The 23,646-nt window shown below is 39.5% G+C and overlaps 1 protein-coding gene and 1 pseudogene across 8 annotated transcripts in view; one reads left to right on the top strand and one right to left on the bottom strand.

Moving 5' to 3' along the window:
* ST7 (suppression of tumorigenicity 7) overlaps nucleotides 1-23,646 on the top strand; it is a 319,529-nt gene that overhangs the window by 114,890 nt on the left and 180,993 nt on the right. The gene's annotated exons all lie outside the window — the stretch shown is intronic.
* Nucleotides 2,344-13,958, bottom strand: LOC118999586 (U1 small nuclear ribonucleoprotein A-like; annotated as a pseudogene).

Genomic DNA, 23,646 nt, shown 5'->3' with positions numbered 1-23,646 from the left:
CTGTATGGCTGGAGTATATTTAAGAAACTTAACACATGTTCATTAAAGCAAAACAATGGAAACCAGCTGGTTCTTTAACATTAGTCACGATCTGTATTTTGTTTTTGTTTTGGGTATTTCTCTGGTACTTACAGAGTATACTGCCAGATACCTTGAAGACACTTTCACATAGTCAGTTGTCTTAGAGCAGGGATGTCAGACTCATTTTCACTGGGGGCCACATTAGCCTTGCCATTGACTTTAAAGCAGTGAATGAAATTTCAACTTCTAAACAGTTAGGGAGTAGTTACATTTATACAGTCCTAAAATTATTTTGGCCCTTTGAAGGCAACTGTGAGGTTGATGTAGTCCCCAGTGAAAATGAGTTTGACACCCCTGTCTTAGAGCATCCTGTGAGGCAGAGAGCTCTTAACTGATACAGAACTGAGGCTCGAGGAAGATGTATTTGCCAAGATTCCATAATTGATTGGGAGTAGAACTAGGAATTTGAGGGTTTTTGGATTCAAGTCTGGTATGGTATACTTTTTTCTACACTGTAGAGTCTACGGCATGCTCACTATCCTTTTATGTCCTATCCAGTGCAGGCTGGGTATATAAAAGAGAAAGGAAGTGATTCTGCCACAAATCCTTCTTTTCATTTCTGAATCTCAGCTCAGAATCACGCTTGGGATCTTTACCACAACGTAATCCAAGTCACCAATACCTTTCTCCTGGAATGCAGCAGTAGCCTTCTGACTTCATGTTCTTCCCCCTTAGAAATATAATTTAGATCATACCCTTCTGTTTAAAAGCCTTCAGTGATTTCCCATTGTACTTAGAATAAAATTTGAAATACTTATTTTGGTCTGGCTCCTGCTTATCTTTCCCTCATTTGTCTAGTGTCTTCTGACCTTACATTGTTCCTGGAATGCCTCACACCCTTTGTTGCCTCAGACTTTTAAATTTTTATTATTTTTGTTTTTATTTTTTAAAATTTATTTATTTAATTGTCGTTCAAGTACAGTTTTCTGTCTTTTACTCCCATCCCAGCCCACTCCCCCAGTACTCCCCACCTCCCTCCCATTTCCACCCCCCTTAGTTCTTGTCCATGTGTCCTTTATACTAGTTCCTGTAAATCCTCCCCCCTTTCCCCTGAAATTCCCTCCCCTTTCCCCTCTGGTCACTGTCAGCCTGTTCTCTATTTCAGTGTCTTTGGTTATGTTTTTCTTCCTTGTTTGTTTTGTTGTTTAGGTTCCTGTTAAAGGTGAGATCATATGGTATTTGTCTTTCACCATCTGGCTTATTTCGGTCAGCATAATGCTTTCCAGTTCCATCCATGCTGTTTCAAAGGGTAGTAGCTCCTTCTTTCTTTCTGCTGCATAGAATTCCATTGTATAAATGTACCATAGTTTTTTGATCCATTCATTTACTGATGGGCACCTAAGTTGCTTCCAGCTCTTGGCTATTGTAAATTATGCTGCTATAAACAAGTGTTGGAGAGGTTGTGGAGAAAAGGGGACCCTAGTTCCTTGTTGGTGGGATTGCAGACTGGTAAAACCACTGTGAAAAACAATATGGAATTTTTCTAAGAAAACTAAAAATGGATCTGCCTTTTGACCCAGCAGTTCTGCTGCTAGGATTATATCCTAGGAAACACCAGTCCAAAAGAACCTATGCACACCAATGTTCATAGCCTCAGCCTTTTGTACTTGTACTTTTCCTTTGTCTGCAGTTCAAGTTTTTTCTGACTGTGTTCAGTTGATCCATCTTTCAGGTTTTAGCCTAAATGTCATTTCCTGAGGAGAGACTTTCCATTCTGAGCTCTCCTGCTTGATGTATATTCTTTCTCTCTCCTGGCATTTATAACTTGCCTTTATATTTACTTAATAATAATAACAACAACTAATAGTTAGGGTTCCCTTCCAATATGCCAGTCACTGAGTATGGCCTTTAACTCTGTTTATAGATTAGGAAGAAAATACTTTCCCAGATAACAGTAAATCATGAACCAGTATTTAAACCCAGGCTTCCTATACAAGATTAAAACTCTGGGAGGGCAGGAACCATGTCTATGTATTGTTTTATTCCCAGTGCCTGGCGTACATATAGTAGGCCCTCAAAAATACATAGTGAACAAATGACTTTGTTTTGGTAAAAAATCAAACATTAGAAAAACACTTTAATTCCAGCTTAACTGTGCCATGCACAGTGTCTGGGGACAATCTCTGGGTACAGTGCTTTTTGACCACTGATTCACACAGGAGCCTCCAAGAATGTCCACGAGGGGGACTTACATTCAGGGGGCTGAGCTGGGGGAAGTGGGGAGGTTCCCTCATGGGTAGGAGCAGGCATGAGGAAAAGGAGCTACTTCTTGGCAAATGAGATCTTCATTGAGTTGTTCTGGGTGATCTTGAAGCTCTTCAGGCGTCACAGAAGGGCTTCAACGGCATCTCACTGTCAGCTTCCACAAAGGTGATGTCGTGCTGCCCTGGAATCAGCCAGACCTCCTTGAAGCCGGGAACTGGTTTAAAGCATGGACAGCATGAACTCGTTGCTCTCCTCTGGCAGGTTGCAGAAACAAGATATGATTTGGTGGGTTTTCTGAAAGAGGCTGGGCAGGTGGCATCTGGTCTGGTAAGCTGCTGTGGGGGTATGGCCCCAGGTGGGATCTGGCTGGTGGAAAGATGGAGGTGGGATCATGCCGGGGGGTAGCACATAGGGAGGCTGACTCTGCATGTGATACATAATACAGGGTGCCTGTGTCAAGCCCCGGGACTACCCCCACTATGGAGGTAACTGCCTAGCATTGCATTCCCTTCTTGGCAGCTTGGCTGTCCTGGCTCTTGGGCCTCCTCCTCCACTTGTGATCTCACTCCATGAAGGTGCCCTTCATCTTGGCAACGGTGTCCTGAGTTGGGCTTGGTGTGCTGGATGCTTATGTGCTTGTTGTAGAAGGGGAAACCCTGTGTGGAGTGCAGGGCATTGGTGGCACCACTGACCTGGAAGATGACAAAAGCCTAGCCCCTCATCTTTAGGCTTCATGACACCAGGATATCCAAGATCTGGCCGGACTGGAGAGGATGGTATACTGGGACTTTTTGAGCTCATCCTTCTTGATCTTCTCATTGAAGTTGTTGATATAGTGTGGTTGCAGCAGGTCTCAGGAACTGCCACTGAGAGAGGTGCCAAGGTAGGGCAACAGAGATGCTGCTCTGGCAAGTGGATCTTGCTAGGTTTGTGAGTCAAATGACTTTATATGTATAAGCTTTTCTGAAAAGTAATTCACATACATTAATACCCTTTGAAATATACCATTTGGTGGTTTTTAGAACTGTGCAACTATTATCCCTATCTAATTTAGAGCATTTGCATCACCCCAAAGAGAAACTCTTGCTCCACAGGGCCTGTCAGAGGTGCCCCCCACAGAGGAGAGCAGCAGGGCTCAGGGAGTCAACAGTCCCCAGCAAGACTTAACTCAGTGGGGGAGCTGAACTACCTTGAAGAGACTTAGAGTCCCTAGCACCTAGGACAGCAAGGAGTGGAAGGTGGTGTGTGAGTTTACTGTAAAATTGGTGCACCTCAGACAGCACAACTGGTGGACTGAAGGTGTAAGCCTAGCGCAGAAGGGCACTGGAGGCCCGGCAGTGAACTGAGGAACTGGGCTGCAGGCTGGGCAACTGTGAAGAGTGAGGCTCAGACCAGGCCTCCATCCATGCAAAACCATGGAAGGGAGAAAAATGAACCCCCCCCCCCTCAGTCTGCTGTAGTCAGGAAGACCAGCAGAACTCCTTTGGCTAGTGTAAAGCTAGCAGGAGGCTTCCCCCCCTCTCTCTTCTCTGCTGCTCCACCACCCCAAAAAGTGAGACAATAAGGCCTAGAGCTGTGAAAGGACCAGAGTTAGACCCACAGAGGGGTTGTGACAACAGCTGAGAAACTGAGACAAATTTCACTTTGCTATTCCAGAAAACTGGCAAGTTATTGTTTATTTGCATTATTATTATTTTTCTTCTTGTACTAGTATTTTTATTTCTCTTTCTGTTTAGTTTTCTTTGTTATGTTTCTCTAATTTCATTGTTTGGCTTTTCTTGTTCTCTCTTCCGTAGTGTATTTTTAGTTTTCCACCTTTCACTTCACTTGTGTTCCAATAGCACAATACTCTAGGTCCTGTACTTCCTATTCTCATCATTCAGATCACATAGATTCTGTCATATGATTGTTGCTCCATTATTATTGTAAATAATTGCTGTTCCATACAATTGTAAATACTACATAGCAGCCCTCCTGGACCTTAACTCATTACACTGTCTTACGGAACTTTATTACTGTTATGGTTAATTCTGTTCTCTCATACACTATGGCTATTTTCTGTCCTTTACTATCACTGTATCTCATAATCTGACCTGCCAAAAGCTCACTGCTTTATAGATACAGCTCATAATCTCCCCCTCCCAATAAGAGTTTTATCTTTTTTCCACCCTGTCTAAAAAATAACTAATTGGATGAAATATCACAGTTAACACTGTACTTATCTGAAGGATCTCCTATCTCTTCTCTATGGGTTGGTAACTTAAGTACCATAGAATACATACTGTTGTCTTAATCCGTTTTGCCTTCCTACTCCAACTAATCACATAAAAGATTGGGTTGGAGCTGTGGACCTCAGTATACCTGCCGGAAGGGAGAAACCACCAACAAAGGAACCGCCAACAGATAACAATGGAAGAAGGTGAAGGAGGGAGTGTAAGCCACATTAACCTCAACCCAGGGCCAATCTGGAACTACAACTAAATGACGGAGAAATGACCCAGAAAAAACAACTGAACAAGAGTGAGAGAGAAGCCTTAAGATTTCGGACAGACAGAAGAACCAGCTTGAAAACAACCTGTCCACTTCTGCACAACAGCTATCAGACATGGTGGGCAGAGTGACCCTCAGTTAACCAGCTGCAGGGGAGGACCAACCAAAGAAAGACCCAACAACAATCAAAACCCAAAGACGTCCAGAGAGACAGCATAAACGATATCCCAAGACCAGCAAGCTCAGGAGATCCAGAAAATTGAACTACTGAATCTCACAGGTCTCCAAGAGACAACATAAACGATATCCCAAGACCAGCAAGCTCAGGAGATCCAGAAAATTGAACTACTGAATCTCACAGGTCTCCTGCCATAGAAGTTCACACCATAAACCCAGGGAGTAAGAACAGATCAATTTAACAAGCAGAGCTAACAAGAAGTGTCTCAGAAATATGGGAAGACAACTAAACAATCCCCAAAATGAAAGGAAAGGAGGAAGCCTCAGAAAGAATGCTAAATGAAATAAAGGCAAGTCAATGATCAGATACTGAGTTCATAGCAGTGGTTGTAAGGAACCTCAATGAGCTCACAGAGAATTTCCAAAGACTACAGGGAAACTACAATGAATTCACTGCAACCAAATCAACATGAAAAAGGAAATAGAAACTCTCAACAAGGGCCAAGAGGAAATGAAGAATACAATTTCTGAACTGAAGAACACAGTAGAAAAAATCAGAAGCAGGCCAGATGAAGCAGAGGATTGAATCAGTGAGCTGGATGACAAGGTAGAAAAAACACTGAGGAAGAGCAAGAAAAGGAAAAGAGGCTCAGAAAGAATGAAGAGGGGTTAAAGGTAATGCAGGAAAACATGAAACATAGTAATATCCATATAATAGGGATGCCAGAAGGAGAAGAAGAGCAAGCAATAGAAAACCTGTTTGAAAAAGTAATGATGGAAAACTTCCCTAACTTCATGAGAGAAAAAGTCACACAAATCCAGGAAACACAATGAGTCCCAATCAAGAGGAACCCAAAGAGGCCGAGTTCAAAACACATCATGATTAAAATTTCAAAATTCCAAGACTAAGAGAGAACCTTAAAGGCAGGGAGGGAGAAACAGGAAGTAACATATAATGAAGCCCGATAGGACGAGCAGCTGACTTCTCAATGGAAGTGCTCCAAGCCAGAGGGGAATGACAAGGAATGTGCCAAGTAATGAAAAACAATGGCCTACAACAGAGACTACTCTATCCAGCAAGGCTCTCAATTAAAATGGAACACCAAATAAGAAGCTTCCCAGAAAAAAGAAGCCTCAAAGAATATATCTCCTCCAAACTACCTCTGCAAGAGATGCTAAAGGGTGGGCTTTAAGAAAAGGAAAAAAAAGAGTGAGAGAGAGGAACACAAATACAAAAAATGGCAATGAATAAGTATGTATCAATAATAACCTTAAATTTAAATGGATTAAATGCTCTAATCAAAACACACAGCATACTTGAATGAATAAAAAAGCATGACCCACAAATATACTGCCTCTAAGAGACCCACCTCAGGACAAAAGACCTACACAAACTGAAAGTGAATGGCTGTAAAGAAATTTTTCAAGCAAACAGACCAAAAAAAAAAAAAAAGCTGGGGTAGCAATACTCATACCAGACAAAATAGATTTCAAAAAAAGGGCCATAAAAAGAGATCCAGTAAGTCAGTTCATAATACTCAAGGGAAGAATCCATCAAGAAATCATAAACATTGTAAATATATATGCACCAACATAGGAGCCCCCAAGTACATGATCTTGGAGGACTTCAAGAAAAATATTGACAACAACACAATTACAGTAGGGAATTTCAACACCTCACTGTCAAATATGGATAGATCTTCCAAACAAAATATCATCAAAGACATTGTAGCACTGAACAATGTCCTAGATCAAATGAACTTAACTAATATATATACAGACTTTCATCCCAAACAAGCAAAATTCACATTCTTTTCAATGCACATGGAACATTTTCAAAGATAGACCACATGATAGGATACAAACCTCAACAAATTCAAGAAAATTGAAATCATATCAAGCATTTTCTCTGAAACTAGAAACCACCCTCAAGGAAATATTTCAAAAGCCTTCAAATTCATGGAGATTGAAAAGCATGCTATTAAACGATGAAGGAGTTAAGAATGAAAATAGGAAAAAAATCAAACAGTTTCAGGAAACAAATGAAAATGAACTCACAACAACCCAAGACTTATGGGACACAGCAAAGGCAGCCCTGACAGAGAAGTCATAACAATACAGATCTACTTTAAAAAATAGAAACATTTCAAATAAAGAAACTAACCCAACCCACACAAAAACTTAAAGAACAACAAAAAAGACAGCCCAGAATAAGTAGCAGGAAGGAAATAAGCAAGATCAGAGCAGAAATAAATAACATAAAGACTAAAAGCACAGTTCTAAAGATCAATAAATCCAGGAACTGGTTCTTTGATAAGATAAAATTGAAATGCCTTTAAGAGGCTCATCAAGAAAGAAAGAGAGAGGACCCAAATAAATGCAATCAGAAATGAAAAGAGGAGAGATTATAAATGACACCACAGAAATACAAAGTATTCTAATAAATTACTATGAAGAACTATATGCCAAGGAATTTGAAAACCTAAGTGAAATGGACAAATTTCTAGAAAAATATAATCTTCCAAAACTGAATGAAGAAGGCCTAAACAGATTGGTAACAGCCGATGAAATTGAAGCAGTAATCAAAAAACTCCTGACACACAAAAGCCCTGGAACAGATAGTTCCACAAGATCATTATACAAAGCATTTAAAGAAGAGCTAGCCCATATCCTTCAGATTATTCCAAAAAATCTAAGGAAATGGAAAACTCCAAAACTCTTTTTATGAAGCCAACATCCTCCTAATCCCCAAACCAGATAAAGATACAACAAAGAAAGAAAACTTCAGGCCAATATCACTGATGAACATAGACACTAAAATCCTGAACAAAATGTTGGCAAACCACATCTAGCAATACATTAAAAAGATCATACATACACCACGACCAAGTGGAATTCATCCCAAGGATGCAAGGATGATACAATATTTCCCAATCAATAAATGTAATACATCACACAAACAAAATCACATAGAAATTGAATTTTGAAGAGATCCCATTTGTTTATTCTTTCCTTTATGTCCCTGGCTCATATGAATAGATGCAGAAAAAGCATTTGGTAAGATACAGCACCCATTTGTGATAAAAACACTTAGCAAAGTGGGAATAGAGGGAGCATTCGTCAACATAATAAAGGCCATATATGAGAGACCTACAGCCAGCACTATACTTAATGGGCAAAAACTAAGATGATGTTAATTCCTCCAACTATGAGCATACTGCATGCTTCCATTATTTTATGTCTTCCTTAATTCCTTTCTTCAATGTTGTGTAGTTTTCTGAGAATAGGTCTTTACATCCTTGGTTAGGTTTATTCTTAGGTATTTTATTTTTCTTTTTGCTGTATCAAAAGAGATTGTTTTTCCTGATTTCAGCTTCTGATATTTCATTGTTGGTATATAAAAATGCCTTTGACTTCTGAATATTAACTTTGTATCCCAGTGTTTTGCCACATTCACTCATTAGGTCAAGTAGTTTTTTGGTGGAGTCTATAGAATTTTCTATATACACTATCATGTCATCTGCAAACAATGACAGTTTTGCTTCCTCCTTTCCAATTTGGATGCCTTTTATTCCTTTTTCTTGTCTTATTGCTTTGGCTAGGACATTAAATACTATGTTAAATAGGAGTGGTGTATGCAGAGATCCTAGTCTTCTTCCTGATCTCAGTGGGAAAGTTGTAAGGTTTTGCTGATTGACTGATGTTGGCTGTAGGTCTCTCAGATATGGTCTTTGTTAGGTTGAGAAATTCTCTCCCCTTTTCCCACTTTTCTGAGTGTTTTTAACATAAATGGGTGCTGTACCTTATCAAATGCTTTTCCACATCTATTGTTATAACCAGGTGATTTTTGTCTTTAGTTTTCTTTATGTGATGTATTACATTAATTGATTTGTGAATATTATACCATCCTTGCATCCCTAGGATGAATCCCACTTATTCATGGTTTATGATGTTTTTAAAGTATTGCTGGATATGGTTTGCCAACATTTTGTTCAGGATTTTAGCATCTATGTTCATCAGTGATTTTGGCCTGAAGTTTTCTTTCTTTCTTATGTTTTTATCTGATTTGGGGATTAGGATGATGCTGGCTTCATAAAAAGAGTTTGGGAGTCTTCCATCTTCTTGGATGTTTTGGAGTAGTCTGTGAAGGATATGGGTTATGTCATCCTTAAACTCTTTAAAAAATTATCCCCTGAAACTATCTGTTCCAGGACTTTTGTGTGACGTGAGTTTTTTGATTATTGCTTCGATTTCGTCAGCTGTTATCGATCTGTTCAGGCTTTCTGATTCTTCATTCAGTTTTAGAAGATTATATTTTTCTAGAAATTTGTCCATTTCACCTAGGTTTTCAAATTTCTTGGCATATAGTTTTGGTACTAGTTTCTTACAATGCTTTGTATTTCTATGGTATCAACTTATAATTTCTCCTCTTTCATTTCTGATTGCATTTATTTGGGTACTCTTTTTTCTTGATGAGTCTGCTTAAAGGCTTGTCTATTTTGTTTATCTTTTCAAAGAACCAGCTCCTGGATTTATTGATTCTTAGAATTGTGCTTTTAGTCTCTGTTTCATTTAATTCTGCTCTGATCTTGGTTATTTCCTTCCTTCTACTTACGATGGGCTCTCGTTGTTGTTCTTCAAGTTCTTGTAGATGTAGGGTTAGGCTGTTTATTTGAAATGTTTCTCTGCTTTACATAGGCCTATATTGCTATGAACTTACCTGTCAGGGCTGCCTTAGCTATGTCCCATAAGTTTTGGATTGTTCTGAGTCCATTTTCATTTGTTTCCAGAAATTTTTTGAGTTCTTAATCTCATTCCTGACCCATTCATTGTTTAATAGGATGCTATTCAATCTCCATGAGTTTGAGAGTTTTTGAGTTTTTCCTTGAAGTTAGTTTTTAGTTTCAGTCCCTTGTGGTCAGAGAAAGTGTTTTCTATTATTTTTCCTTGAAGTTAGTTTTTAGTTTCAGTCCCTTGTGGTCAGAGAAAGTGTTTTCTATTATTTCAATTTTCTCGTATTTGTGGAGGCTTCTTTTCTATCCTATCATGTGGTCTATCTTTGAAAATATTCCATATGCATTGAAAAGAATGCGTATTTTGGTTCTTTGAGATGAAAGGGTCTATATATACGCATCATTTAAGTCCATTTGATCTAGGAATTGTTCAGTGCTACAATATTTTTGTTGATATTTTGTTTGGAAGATCTATCCATTTTTGACAGTGGGATGTTAAAATCCCCTACTATAATTATGTTGCTGTCAATGTCTTCCTTGAAGTCCTCTAAAATTTTCTGTATGTATTTGGGGGCTCCGATGTTGGGTGCATATATATTTATAATGTTTATGTCTTCTTCATGGATTCTTCCCTTGAGTATTATGAAGTGACCTTCTGAGTCTCCTTCTATGGTCCTCTTTTGAAGTCTATTTTGTCTGATGTGAGTACTGCTTCCCCAGCTTTTTATTTTCCCTGTCCTTTTACTTGGAATATTTGTTTCCAGCACTTGGTTTTCAGTTTGTGTAGGTCTTTTGTTCTGAGGTGGGTTTCCTGCAGGCAGTATACGTGTGGGTCATCATTTTTATACACTTGGATAGAGTAGTCTCTGTTGTAGGCCATTGTTTTTCATTACTTGGCACATTCCTTGTCATTCCCCTCTGGCTTGGAGCACTTCCATTGAGAAGTCAGCTGCTCGTCCTATCGGGCTTCATTATATGTTACTTCCTGTTTCTCCCTCCCTGCCTTTAAGGTTCTCTCTTAGTCTTGGAATTTTGAAATTTTAATCATGATGTGTTTTGAACTCGGCCTCTTTGGGTTCCTCTTGATTGGGACTCATTGTGTTTCCTGGATTTGTGTGACTTTTTCTCTCATGAAGTTAGGGAAGTTTTCCATCATTACTTTTTCAAACAGGTTTTCTATTGCTTGCTCTTCTTCTCCTTCTGGCATCCCTATTATATGGATATTACTATGTTTCATGTTTTCCTGCATTACCTTTAACCCCTCTTCATTCTTTCTGAGCCTCTTTTCCTTTTCTTGCTCTTCCTCAGTGTTTTTTCTACCTTGTCATCCAGCTCACTGATTCAATCCTCTGCTTCATCTGGCCTGCTTCTGATTTTTTCTACTGTGTTCTTCAGTTCAGAAATTGTATTCTTCATTTCCTCTTGGCCCTTGTTGAGAGTTTCTATTTCCTTTTTCATGTTGATTTGGTTGCAGTGAATTCATTGTAGTTTCCCTGTAGTCTTTGGAAATTCTCTGTGAGCTCATTGAGGTTCCTTACAACCACTGCTATGAACTCAGTATCTGATCATTGACTTGCCTTTATTTCATTTAGCATTCTTTCTGAGGCTTCCTCCTTTCCTTTCATTTTGGGGATTGTTTAGTTGTCTTCCCATATTTCTGAGACACTTCTTGTTAGCTCTGCTTGTTAAATTGATCTGTTCTTACTCCCTGGGTTTATGGTGTGAACTTCTATGGCAGGAGACCTGTGAGATTCAGTAGTTCAATTTTCTGGATCTCCTGAGCTTGCTGGTCTTGGGATATCGTTTATGTTATCTCTTGGAGACCTGTGAGATTCAGTAGTTCAATTTTCTGGATCTCCTGAGCTTGCTGGTCTTGGGATATCGTTTATGCTGTCTCTCTGGACGTCTTTGGGTTTTGATTGTTGTTGGGTCTTTCTTTGGTTGGTCCTCCCCTGCAGCTGGTTAACTGAGGGTCACTCTGCCCACCATGTCTGATATGCTGTTGTGCAGATGTGGACAGGTTGTTTTCAAGCTGGTTCTTCTGTCTGTCCGAAATCTTGAGGCTTCTCTCTCACTCTTGTTCAGTTGTTTTTTCTGGGTCATTTCTCCGTCATTTAGTTGTAGTTCCAGATTGGTCCTGGGTTGAGGTTAGTGTGGCTTACACTCCCTCCTTCACCTTCTTCCATTGTTATCTGTTGGCGGTTCCTTTGTTGGTGGTTTCTCCCTTCCGGCAGGTATACTGGTGTCCACAGCTGCCACCTACTCTTTTTTTGTGATCAATTGGAGGGCAAAGGCAAAATGGTTTAAGGCAACGGGAGTGTATTCTATGGTGTATAAAGTATCAACCCATAGAGAAGAGATAGGTGATCCTTTGGACATGTATAGTGTTAACCATGATATTTCACCTAACTAGCCACTTTTTAGAAAGGGTGGAAAAGAGATAAGACTCTTGTTAGGCCTGGGAAGTATTGTGAATTGGATGTAAAAAGCTGTGAGCTTGTGGTACATCAAATTGTGAGTAAAGGGAGAGTACAGTGAGAGTAAAGGAACAAAAATGGGTGTAGTGTGAGAGAGAATATAGTTAATCACCACAGTAAGAAAGTTCAGGAAATGGTGAAGGGAGCTGAGATTTGGGAGGGGTTCAGTGTAGTATTTAGAATTGTATAGAATAGCAATTATTGGCAATATTAATGTAGCAACAATCATATAACAGAATCAATGTGATATGAATAACAAGAATAGGAAGTACAGAACCTGGAGTAGTGTGCTGTTGGAACGCAAGTGAAGTGAAAGACAGAAAATTAAAAATACACTATGAAAGAGAGAACAAGGGAAACCAGTCAAGCAATGCAAGTTAACAAACCAAGTGAAGAAGAATAAAGAGAAAGAAGAGAAATACAAAAATACCAATAAAATAAAATATGTAAGAATAATGAAAATGATAATAACAATAATACAATATACAATAACTTGCAAGTTTTCTGGAGTAGAAAAGTGAAATTTGTCTCAATGTCTGAGTTGTTTGAATGACCCCTCTTTGGGTGTAACTCTGGTGTTTTCACAACTCCTGGTTTTATTGTCTCACTTGTGAAAAAAAAAGGAAGAAGGAATAAACAAGGGAAGGAAGGAAAGAAGGAAGGAAGAAGAAATTTTAAAAGAAAATCCTTTTGCTGACTTTAAACACACAAAGCCCATTCTGCTGGGCTTCCTGGCTGCAGTAAGGTGAAGAGGGATTCATTTTGCTTTTCTCCCTTCCTGAGCTGTATTCTTTGCAGTTTTTCAGCCTTTAGCCCAGTTCCTCAGTTCACTGCCTATCCCCCAGTGCCCTTCTGTGCCTGTCCTACCCTTTCAGTCTACCAGTTGTGCTGTCCTTGAGGTGCACTAGTTAGTGGCAACTCACATACCACCTTCTCACTCTTTGCTGTTCTAGATACTAGAGATTCTCAGCACCCCTTCAAAGTAGTTCAGTCACCCCACTGAGTTAAGTCTTTCTGGGGATTACCAATTCCCTGAACCTTGCAGCTCTCCTCCCTGCTGGGACATCTCCACCTTTCTTTTAGAGATCCAAAGAGTCTGAGCACTTGGCGTTGCTGCTGGGGTGGGCAGGCCAGCAGTTGGGCCACTGGATCGGGTGAGCACTGTCCCCTGGGCTTCGGGTGTGAGTGTGTGGTGGGGCAGGGGTAGGGGTACAGGCTACCGGGGCAGCCTCTGAAGGAGAATTTCCCAGAGGATCTGAGTTTCTCTTTTTTCTTTTTCTTTTTCCAAAATTCCTCCTATTCAAGCCTGACAAGTGCCTGGCCTTTCACACAGCCCTGCTCTCCAACCAGCCTGGGGTCTGATGGGTTGGAGTCCATCACTGTCCAACTCTTCCTAGCAGCGTGCACACTCTCAGTGGGTGCATACTGCCTCTGTGTGCTGCTCAAACCTTGTTTGGCAGGGGAGGAGCCATTGACCTGGCTCTCTCCCAAGAATCCTGTGGCAGACCCCAGTGAGTCCTGGGCCTGGGGCTGCAGCCAACCTGGTTGCTGTGCTGGTCCCAGGGACTTTACTGTCGTACAGCACTCTCCTTACTGTCTGGTTTTTCAATGTCTTCTACGATTTTTGGTCTCCAATCTTCATACATGCTGGGATACCATTGGCTCTTCACTCTGTTCCTTAGAAGATATTTTAGGCGTTTTACCCATGTGCAGCAGGAGGTGGACTCTGCTCCCACCTATCTTGCTGCCATTTTACCTCAGGAATCTCTTGTGAGAGTTGTGGAAGCATATACATGTCGTATATATAAAATGTGCCTAAAAAATAAAAAACCATTCACCTAGCTAAAATGAAGATACATGATATCCATATGTTTTATTGATTATGCTATTACAGTTGTCCCATTTCCCCTCCTTCACTCTCCTCTGCCCTGCACACCCCCTCCCATCCACATTCCCCCGCTTTAGTTCATGTCCATGGGTCGTACATAGAAGTTTTTTGGCTTCTACATTTCCTATGCTACTCTTAACCTCCCCCTGTCTATTTTGTACCTACCATCTATGCTACTTATTCTCTGTACCTTTCCCCCCTCTCCTCCTCCCACTCCCCTGTTGCTAACCCTCCATGTGATTCCCATTTTTGTGATTCTGTCTTGTTCTAGTTGTTTGCTTAGTTTGTTTTTGTTTTTATTTTTGTTTTAGGTGTGATTGTTAACAACTGAGTTTGCTGTCATTTTACTGCACATGTTTTTTAATCTTCTTTTTCTTAGATAAGTCCCTTTAACACTTTATATAATAAAGGCTTGGTGATGATGAACTTCTTTGACTTGACCTTATCAGGGAAGCACTTTTTCTGCCCTTCCATTCTAAATGATAGCTTTGCTGGATAGAGTAATCTTGGATGTAGGTCCTTGCCTTTCATGACTTGGAATACTTCTTTCCAACCTCTTATTGCCTGCAAGGTTTCTTTTGAGAAATCAGCTGACAGTCTGATGGGAACTCCTTTGTAGGTTACTATCTCCTTTTCCGTGGCTGGTTCTAAGATTCTCTCCTTATCTTTCATCTTGGGTAGTGCAATTATGAATTGCCTTGATGTGTTCCTCCTTGGGTCCAACTTCTTTTGGACTCTCTGAGCTTCCTGAACTCTCTGACAGTCTATTTCCTTTGCCAGACTGGGGAAGTTCTCCTTTATTATTTGTTCAATAACTTTTCCACTCGTTGCTCTTCCTATTCTCCTTGTGGTACCCCTATAATTTGACATTGGAATGTTTAAAGATGTCCTGGAGGTTCCTAAGCCTCTCCTCATTGTTTTGAATTGTTCCTTCATTCTTTTCTGGTTGAATATTTCTTTCTTCCTTCTGTTCTACACCATTGATTTGAATCACCATTTCCTTCCCATCACTGTTGGTTCCCTGTATATGTTCCTTTATTTAGCATAGCCTTCATTTTTTCATGTTTTGCAACCACATTGAACCAATTCTGTGAGCATCATGATTATCAGTGTTTTGAACTGTGCATCCGATAGGTTGACTATCTCTTCGTCGCTTTGTTGTATTTTTTCTGGAGCTTTGATGTTTCATTTGGACTTTTTTTTTTTGGTCTTAGCATGCCTGTTTTGTAGTAAGGGGCTGAGCCTGAGGTGTTCACCAGGTTGGGGCAACCCACCTTGCTGTGCTGTGACACTCTGTGTTAGGGAGGGGTCTGAGAGGGAACAGTGCTGCTTGCTCTACTCTCTGATGGTTTTAGTCACTTTCCCCAATACCCACAAGGAAATTGGGCCCTTCTGGTGCTGATTCCTGGGTGGGAGGGTTTGTGTAAGTTCTAGGACCCTGTGGGTCTCTCCAGCAAACTCTCCTGTGAGGCTGGGAGTTTCTTGGAGCTGTAACCTCCACCACTGTTTTCAATCAGAGGTTTGAGACTTTATTTCCTTGTGCTGAAGCCCTGGGTTATGCAGTCTGTTTTACTCCCCACTTGTTCTTCCTGGTTTATGTGCACATGAATATGGGACTGCCCACTCCACCTGCCGCCACCTGGGTGGTGGGTCCACCAGTTGCTGCCTTGCTATGAGTCCTCTCTGCCTGGCTGCCTGTCTCCACCCCTCCTATAGCTCTGGATGAGTGTTTCTTGTTTAACTCCTTGGTTGTTGGACTGATTTTCTGTCAGTTATGGTTGTTTCATATTTTTAAATTGTTGTTGCCCTTCTTTTGGTTGTGGGAGGAGGCAAAGTGTGTCTACCTATGCCTCCATCTTGGCTGGATATCTTATTTCCATATTTTAAAAAAAAGTTTTCTTTCAGCTTCTACTTTAATGTTAGCGGACTTACAACCACAGTTGCAGATCAGCATGTGGAGTAATATTTCATGGCTGCAAAGTTAGAACATACATTATGGTTATGAAAGAAGCTCTTCGGGCGGATAGAGTTGGCATGTCTTAACACTTTTTTGGGGCATACTACAGAGTTGTCAGATGTCCATACGATTTTCATTCTCATGAATTATACATGATTGTATCAGTTTTATATGCTACATAACAAATCACTGTAGATATAGCAGCTTAAAATAACACACATTTATTATTATCTCATGATTTCTGTGGGTCAGGAGTACAGGTACAGTTTAGCTGGTCTTTGGCCAGTTGGTCTCACCAGTGTGTAATCATGGTGTTGACCAGGCTGTGATCTTATTTGTAGGCTCACCTAAAGGAGAATCTACTTCCAAATTCATTCTGGCCACTTGCAGAAATCATAGCTGTAGAACTGAGGTCTTCATTTTCATATTGGCTATTGATCAAAAGCTACCCTTAGCCTGTAGAGACTTCTTGTAGTCCATTGCCATTTGGGCTTCTCAGTATGGACATTTACTTAATTCAACTAGCAAGGATAATCTCTGAGTGTCTGCTACCAAAATGGTATCTTACATATCGTTGTTAGAAATGAGTTGCATGTCCCACCCACATTCAAGGGGAGGAGTCACATCAAGATATGAACACCAGGAGGTTGGGGCACCTTAGGATTTTGTCCATTACAGTGTCAAGTTCTATAATTTTAAAAGCTGCACAATCTGGAAATATGTTCAAAATTAGCACGCATGTAAGCTAAAGTATTAAAATATCTATTTTCACTCTTCGGTAAATGAGGAAAGGCAGAAGTGGAATTGCAGCCTTAATGGAAGCTGACAGGAAGGAAGAGTGATAGGTTTGAAAGAACAATCAAGTGAAAGAAGAGAATATTCTCTATCGTCACCAAAAAAATGCAAATAACAAATTAAACTATTCTAGTATGTTACCTAATCCACTTTGGAAGTGTGAGAAAACAATTTGATAGAAGGTTCCTAATAGACTAACATGTCCCTTAATGTGCTTTCTACAGACATGAGACACTTTGTGTACTTTCTGTAACTAAATGAGAAAAGTTGCTTTGCATGAAGTTAGCAGTCTCCCAATCTACCTTGATGTTTCTGTCAAGTCCCAGAAGGCATTGTGGCCTTGATTATTTGACCCTTGCAAGGGAAACATTTGCAAACCAGCATGCTTGGTTTTTGGTTTTTAGGCTTCAATATGGTGTATGTCCTATACCACAAGGACACTTGAAGAACACTAAAGACAGGATTGCATGTGGTTCCCATAGCCTGTGGCTGAATTGTTTTTTTCAAGGACCCTTCTGTCAACTGGGTCTTCATTTGTTTTGTAGAACATCCATGTTTAGCACAAGGACAAATCATAGTATAGGTGATTTACTCCTTGGGCTGTAGTCTGTAAGTTAGTGCTAGACACATAGAAGGTGCTCAGTAAGTGCTAGTATGGCTGCTGTTACTCCTATTATAATGCATATATTCTGCTCAGTCCTCTCTGCTTTCTGCAATTATTGTAAGAGGCCCAACTGCTAAAGGAAGAGTAACATAAACATAAATAACAATAGTAATACATATCATTCAATGAGGTCTGCTCTGTTAGGCAGCTTATTTACATTAACACATTCAGTTTTCACAACAATTCTATGATATAACCATTATTCATCTTATTTTATAGACAATGATATTGCCTCAAAGGTACAAATTTTCACCTGTGGTGAGATAAATGTTACTTATATTTATTACTTACTGAGAAAATAAATAAACCAAAGTCCCTCTTCCTTAAGCATTTTTTGTGGGTGTTAGATTACATTATTTCTCTGTAAATAATTTTGGAGAAGACCAAACAGAAGCAAATATTTCACTTTTAGAAATACAATTTTGATCTGTTTTAATTGTATCATCTGAGAATAGCCATTTGCTATGGGTCAATTAATATTCCATGTATTTGTATACCAGGCACTTTAGGAAGTAATTTCACATATCTAATAGTAATTTCCCATTAGTACCTCAACTTACACATGCAACTCAGTGGCACCTGCACTACTCTTCTCTTTCCTTCCATGGGCACCCTGAGGCCCTTGGGCTGCAGTGTTCTAAGGAGTGCTCCACCGCTCTACCTGTCACTGCAGCCATGGTAACTTTACCTGGGTATCTCCTGATTCATCATTCTACAAGTCTCAGATGAAATGCTTTTTCTTGGCAGGAATTTTTCTTGATCTAATCCTTGTGGGTACCCTGTGTCTTTATAACTTCCTAAGGCAACTTCTTTGATATTTGCTTATCCACCTACTTGTCAGTCTCACCCATTAGATTATGAGTCCCTTTGGGGGCAGTGCAGTGCTGTTTGCTGTGGTATCCCCAGTATCTGGCCTAGGTGTGCATTCAGCTAGTATGTCCTGAAATTACTAGAGAGAGCAGCTCTGGGAGGGTATAGGACTCTCCTGAGGCCACCACACAACAGCTGGTTTCACAGAGACTAAACCTCCTAATCCTGCATCTTTCATTTTTTTCCATCCAGCCTAAATAAGCTTAGTTTCTTTAACCTTTCTTTTAGACATTTTTGTCTAACCTTTTCCTCCTTATTTCACATGCCATATTTTAGCAAGACATTGAAGGGAACACAGGACAGAGTAGACTCATATTTTTGGGTGTTGTAGAATTTATTACTTTGTGTATTCAGTTCTGTCTAGTCAGTACCTCCAAGTCTTTGATGCCACCTTAACCTCTTCATTCCAGAGCTTTTCTGTCTGAGGTGCATTGTGGCTACGGAGATAAACTCACAGGGTTTTTCACAGAAGGTCTTCTCCAGGAGTGTAACTTGGGAATAGCGTGTGTTCTGAAGAATATGGAGGAAGGCTCTATACTCTCACAAGGAAGGGCCAGAAATGTGACTGGCTCCTCACAAGCAGATCCCATAGGCCCACTACATGTGATTCCTGAGTAAGCCTTCTGGTTTTCTACAATAGTTCCTGCTCGTGGGAGTGATCCTTCACTTCCAAAAGTTGATCTGTTGTATTATCTTCTCTCTTCTGTGATTCATAGAGGTCACTTCATTTTTAATGCTGTATCTATTGCTCCTACCAAGTTTCCTTTTGGAGTCATACTCAGTTCCTTCCTAATTGCTGGTTAATTGAATGAGAAGATTATGCCAAGTTAAAATTCAACATCTTCAGATTTCTACATGATACAGTCCCAAAGGCTACCCAGAAATAACTGACAGCATATTCTTGAATATTCTTTGAGCAATGACCTGATAAAAGGGCCCACCTGGACCATATGAAGAGCCTTCTAATTTATTAATTTTGTCTCTGGGCTAAAATAAGACATTAGAAAAATTTTATGAATTTATTGCTTGCAAAACTAGATTAATCTTTACCTCTTTGTTCCTGAATTTGTTTTGCCCAGCCCCAGCAGGTATGGAGGTTACAGTGATGTCCCTGTGCATTTCAGGAAAATCCAGTTGATGTTTCAAAGCTCATGCCTCAATTTTTAGGTACTAGTCCAGTTTTTAGGTACTTTATCAGGCCTTGGATATTTTCAAACATAATTTCTAGTGACTCTGGTAAAACCATGCAAGATAGTTTTTCATTTTAAGGCAGGCTGAACTGCAGTATGTAGCCCTAATGTAATGGGGAAACCTTAAACTAAGTTATTTGCTCTTTCAGGGTGGCTTCCTGCCTTTCCTCCCTGGTGCAGCACACACCAATGATAAGATGACAGTGAACTTATTTTTAAAGGTCAGAGGTAAAAAATAAGTCCAGTATTAGAAACATTCATTCTTGCCCTGGATTGTGTGGCTCAGTTGATTGAGTGCCAGATTGCAAACCAAAGGGTTGCCAGTTTGATTCTCAGTCAAAGCACATGCCTGGGTTGCTAGCCGAGTACCCAGTAGGGGGAGCACAGGGGGCAACCACAGATTGACCTTTCTCTACCTCTCTTTTTCCCTCCCTTCCCCTCTGCCTAAAAACAAACAAACAAACAAACAAACAAACAAATAAATAAATCTTTAACAAAAATAAAAACATTCATTCTTTAAAGCATCCCTTTTCTTTTTTTTAACTTAATTATTGTTCAAGTACAGTTTTCCATTCCCCACTCCCATCCCAGCCCACCCCTTCCCCTGTGCTCCCCACCTCCCTCCCCTTTCCACCCCCCCTAGTTGTTCTTCATGTGTCCTTTATATTAGTTTCTGTGAATCCTTCCCCCTTTCCCCTGAAATTCTCTCACCTCTCCCCTCTGGTTCCTGCCAGCCTGTTCTGACTTTCAGTGTCTTTGGCCATATTTTGCTTGCTTGTTTGTTTTGTTGTTTAGCTTCCTGTTAACAGTGATATCATATGGTATTTGTCTTTTACCGCCTGGCTTGTTTCACTCAGCATAATGCTTCCCAGTTCCATCCATGCTGTTGCAAAAGGTAGTAGCTCCTTCTTTCTTTCTGCTGCATAGAATTCCATTGTGTAAATGTACCGTAGCTTTTGATCCATTCATTTACTGATGGGCATCTAGGTTGCTTCCAACTCTTGCGTATTGTAAATTGTGCTGCTATGAACATTGGTGTGAATAGGTTCTTTTCAATTGGTGTTTTAGGGTTCTTAGGATATAATCCCAGCAGTGGAATTGCTGGGTCAAAAGGCAGGTTCATTTTTAGTTTTCTGAGCAAATTCCATACTGTATTCCATAGTGGTTGTACCAGTCTGCAATCTCACCAACAGTGAACTAGGGTCCCCTTTTCCCCACACCCTCTCCAACATTTGTTGTTTATTGCTTTATTTATGATGGCCATTCTGACTGGTGTAAAGTGGTATCTCATTGTGGTTTTAATTTGCATCTCTCTGATAGCTAGTGATATTGAGCATCTTTTCATGTGTCTATGGATCCTCTGTATGTCCTCCTTGGTGAATTGTCTGTTCAAGTCCTTTGACCATTTTTTAATGGGGTTGCTCATCTTCTTTGAATAGAGTCATGTGAGTTCTTTGTATATTTTGGAGATTAAACCTTTGTCGAGGTATCATTGGCAAATATGTTTCCCCAAACAGTTGGTTCTCTTTTTATCTTAATACTGTTTCTTTAGCCGCACAGAAGCTTTTTATTTTGATGAGATCCCATTTGTTTATTCTTTCCTTTATAGTCCTTGCTCTAGGGGACATATCGGTAAAAATGTTGCTGAGTGAAATATCTGAGATTTTCCTGCCAATGTTCTCCTTTAGGAATTCAATGGTTTCATTGCTTATATTTAAGTCTTTTATCCACCTTGAATTTATTTTGGTGTATGGTGTAAGTTGGTGCTTGAGTTTCATTTTTTTGCACATAGCTGTCTAGTTCTCCCAGCACCATTTGTTGAAGAGGCTATCTTTACTCCATTTTATGTCATTGCCCTCTTTGTCAAATATTAATTGACTGTAGAGAGTTGGGTTTAATTCTGGGCTCTCTGTTCTGTTCCATTGGTCTATATGCCTGTTTTTATGCCAGTACCAGGCTGTTTTGATTACAGTGGCCTTGTAATACAGTTTGATGTCAGGTATTGTGATCCCTCCTACTTTGTTCTTCTTTCTCAAAATTGCGGCTGCTATTTGGGGTCTTTTGTGGTTCCATATAAATTTTTGAAGTGTTTGTTCTATGTCTGTGAAATATGCCATTGGAACTTTAATAGGTATTGCATTGAATCTGTAAATTGCTTTGGGTAGTATGGACATTTTGATGATGTTAATTCTTCCAATCCATGAACATGGTATTTTTTTCCATTTGTTTGTGTCTTCCTTGATTTATTTCTTCAGTGTTGTGTAGTTTTCTGCATACAGGTCTTTAACCTCCTTGGTTAGGTTTATTCCCAGATATTTTATTTTTGTTTTTGCTATATCGAATGGGATTTTTTTCTTGATTTCTGCTTCTGCTGTTTCATTGTTAGTATACAAAAATGCCCTTGATTTCTGGATATTGACTTTGTATCCTGCAATTTTGCCAAATTCATTTATTCGTTCAAGCAGTTTTTTTGTAGATTCTATAGGATTTTCCATGTACACTATCATGTCATCTGCAAACAATGCCAGTTTTGTTTCCTCTTTTCTGATTTGGATGCCTTTTATTTCCTTTTCTTGCCTGATCGCTGAGGCTAAAACTTCCAATGCTGTATTGAATAGAAGTGGTGAAATTGGACAACCTTGTCTTGTTCATGATCTTAGTGGAAAAGATTTTTCCCTTTTCTAATGAAAGGCTAGTGTTTTCTTTTTGCTATTTTGTTCCTTAATACTTTCATCAGTATCCTCACATGCATGCTGTCATGCCATGAGCCTACACTTTGAGGGCAGGACGTTTGGTGTTCAGGTCATTGCTCAGACTTCAGCTGTGATGTAAGATGAAAAATAACATTGACCTTAGCAGCTGTGGAGTTGAAGTGAAGATTAAATTCTGTAATATATGAAAGTGGTTTTGTTGTAAATATTATATAATAGGTAAATAGATTGAAGTTGCAAGTACTAAGCATTAATATTATGCCCAGAATTGCCAAATGCCATGTCTTAATTATTTTAGTCAGAATATCCAGTAAGACTATAAAATTCATAAATTCTCAAATGATCACCTTCCAATTTCTAAATGTTTCTGTGCCTGCTTTTCTCTTTATTTGTGTCTCTATTTCTTTTCATGCCCACCATTATCTCTCCCAACTCTAGTCAGCTTTCTATAACTAGACAGAATAGAGAAGTGTGTTCTACTTATTAGTTACTATTGTTGTACACTCTTAATTAAAATGAAATGAGTGAAATATTTACTTTTATCTCTTTAAAACACTAAAATATTTTTTCACTTATCAATTCTTCATAATTAATGGATCAGTGATTTTCAGTAGAAAAGCTTTCTCCTCCATTGCTTTATGCTTTGTTTCAGGGGCATTAACAGGAAGGCTACTAATGTACTTTAATACAGGTGAACCTTTTTTGCTGTCTTTTAGAGGTGTAGATTTCTAATTCTATGCTCAATTTGTCCTTAGAAATGTACTGAAAAGTATATGGCACAGATACAAATGTTCACAACTACAGAATAATAAATAATAAATCTGTTATATAATAAATAATATGTTATATTATCAGAATAATAAATAATAAACTGTTTTGGTAACTTTTTTTAAATAATGGGAAATATGGAATCATTCATAATGTAAGAAGGGGAATTTTGAGAATTTTAGGCACCTCAGAATCAGACCGGCAGTTACTAGCTCTAGGTTTGTAACTGAGGCTGATTTTTTCTTTCCTTTTTAGAAGTCTGCCTCCTTCCACAGACTGTTGGGTGGGAAATAACAAAGCACTGTTTTTGGTTTTTTTATAATGACCAAGCAAAGCCACCTCAACTGTACCTACTTTTGTCTTACAGCTTTAGGCTGATCTCTTTCGTCCATGCCTTTCTCTAGTGCCTGGAAACCATCCTCTTAATCAAGTCTTTGACTGTTGACTGAGCACATTGTGTTCGTCCAGGTTCTTGTGATTACAAACGACAGACCACAAGTCAATTTTATTTTAAGAGGGGTATAGGAAGAGCACGGTTTATTGAGAGGATGCCCAGTAGCCAGGAAGGATGGAATCAGTGTATTCTTCCACATTTGCATGTTTGTAAAGGGTTCATAGCTCAAGCTTATTCCCTCCTTAA

This window comes from Sturnira hondurensis, unplaced genomic scaffold (genome assembly GCF_014824575.4).
Source record: "Sturnira hondurensis isolate 20B ecotype Veracruz unplaced genomic scaffold, ASM1482457v3 Scaffold0014953, whole genome shotgun sequence".
NCBI lineage: Eukaryota > Metazoa > Chordata > Mammalia > Chiroptera > Phyllostomidae > Sturnira > Sturnira hondurensis.
This window is presented reverse-complemented; position numbering and strand designations above follow the sequence as displayed.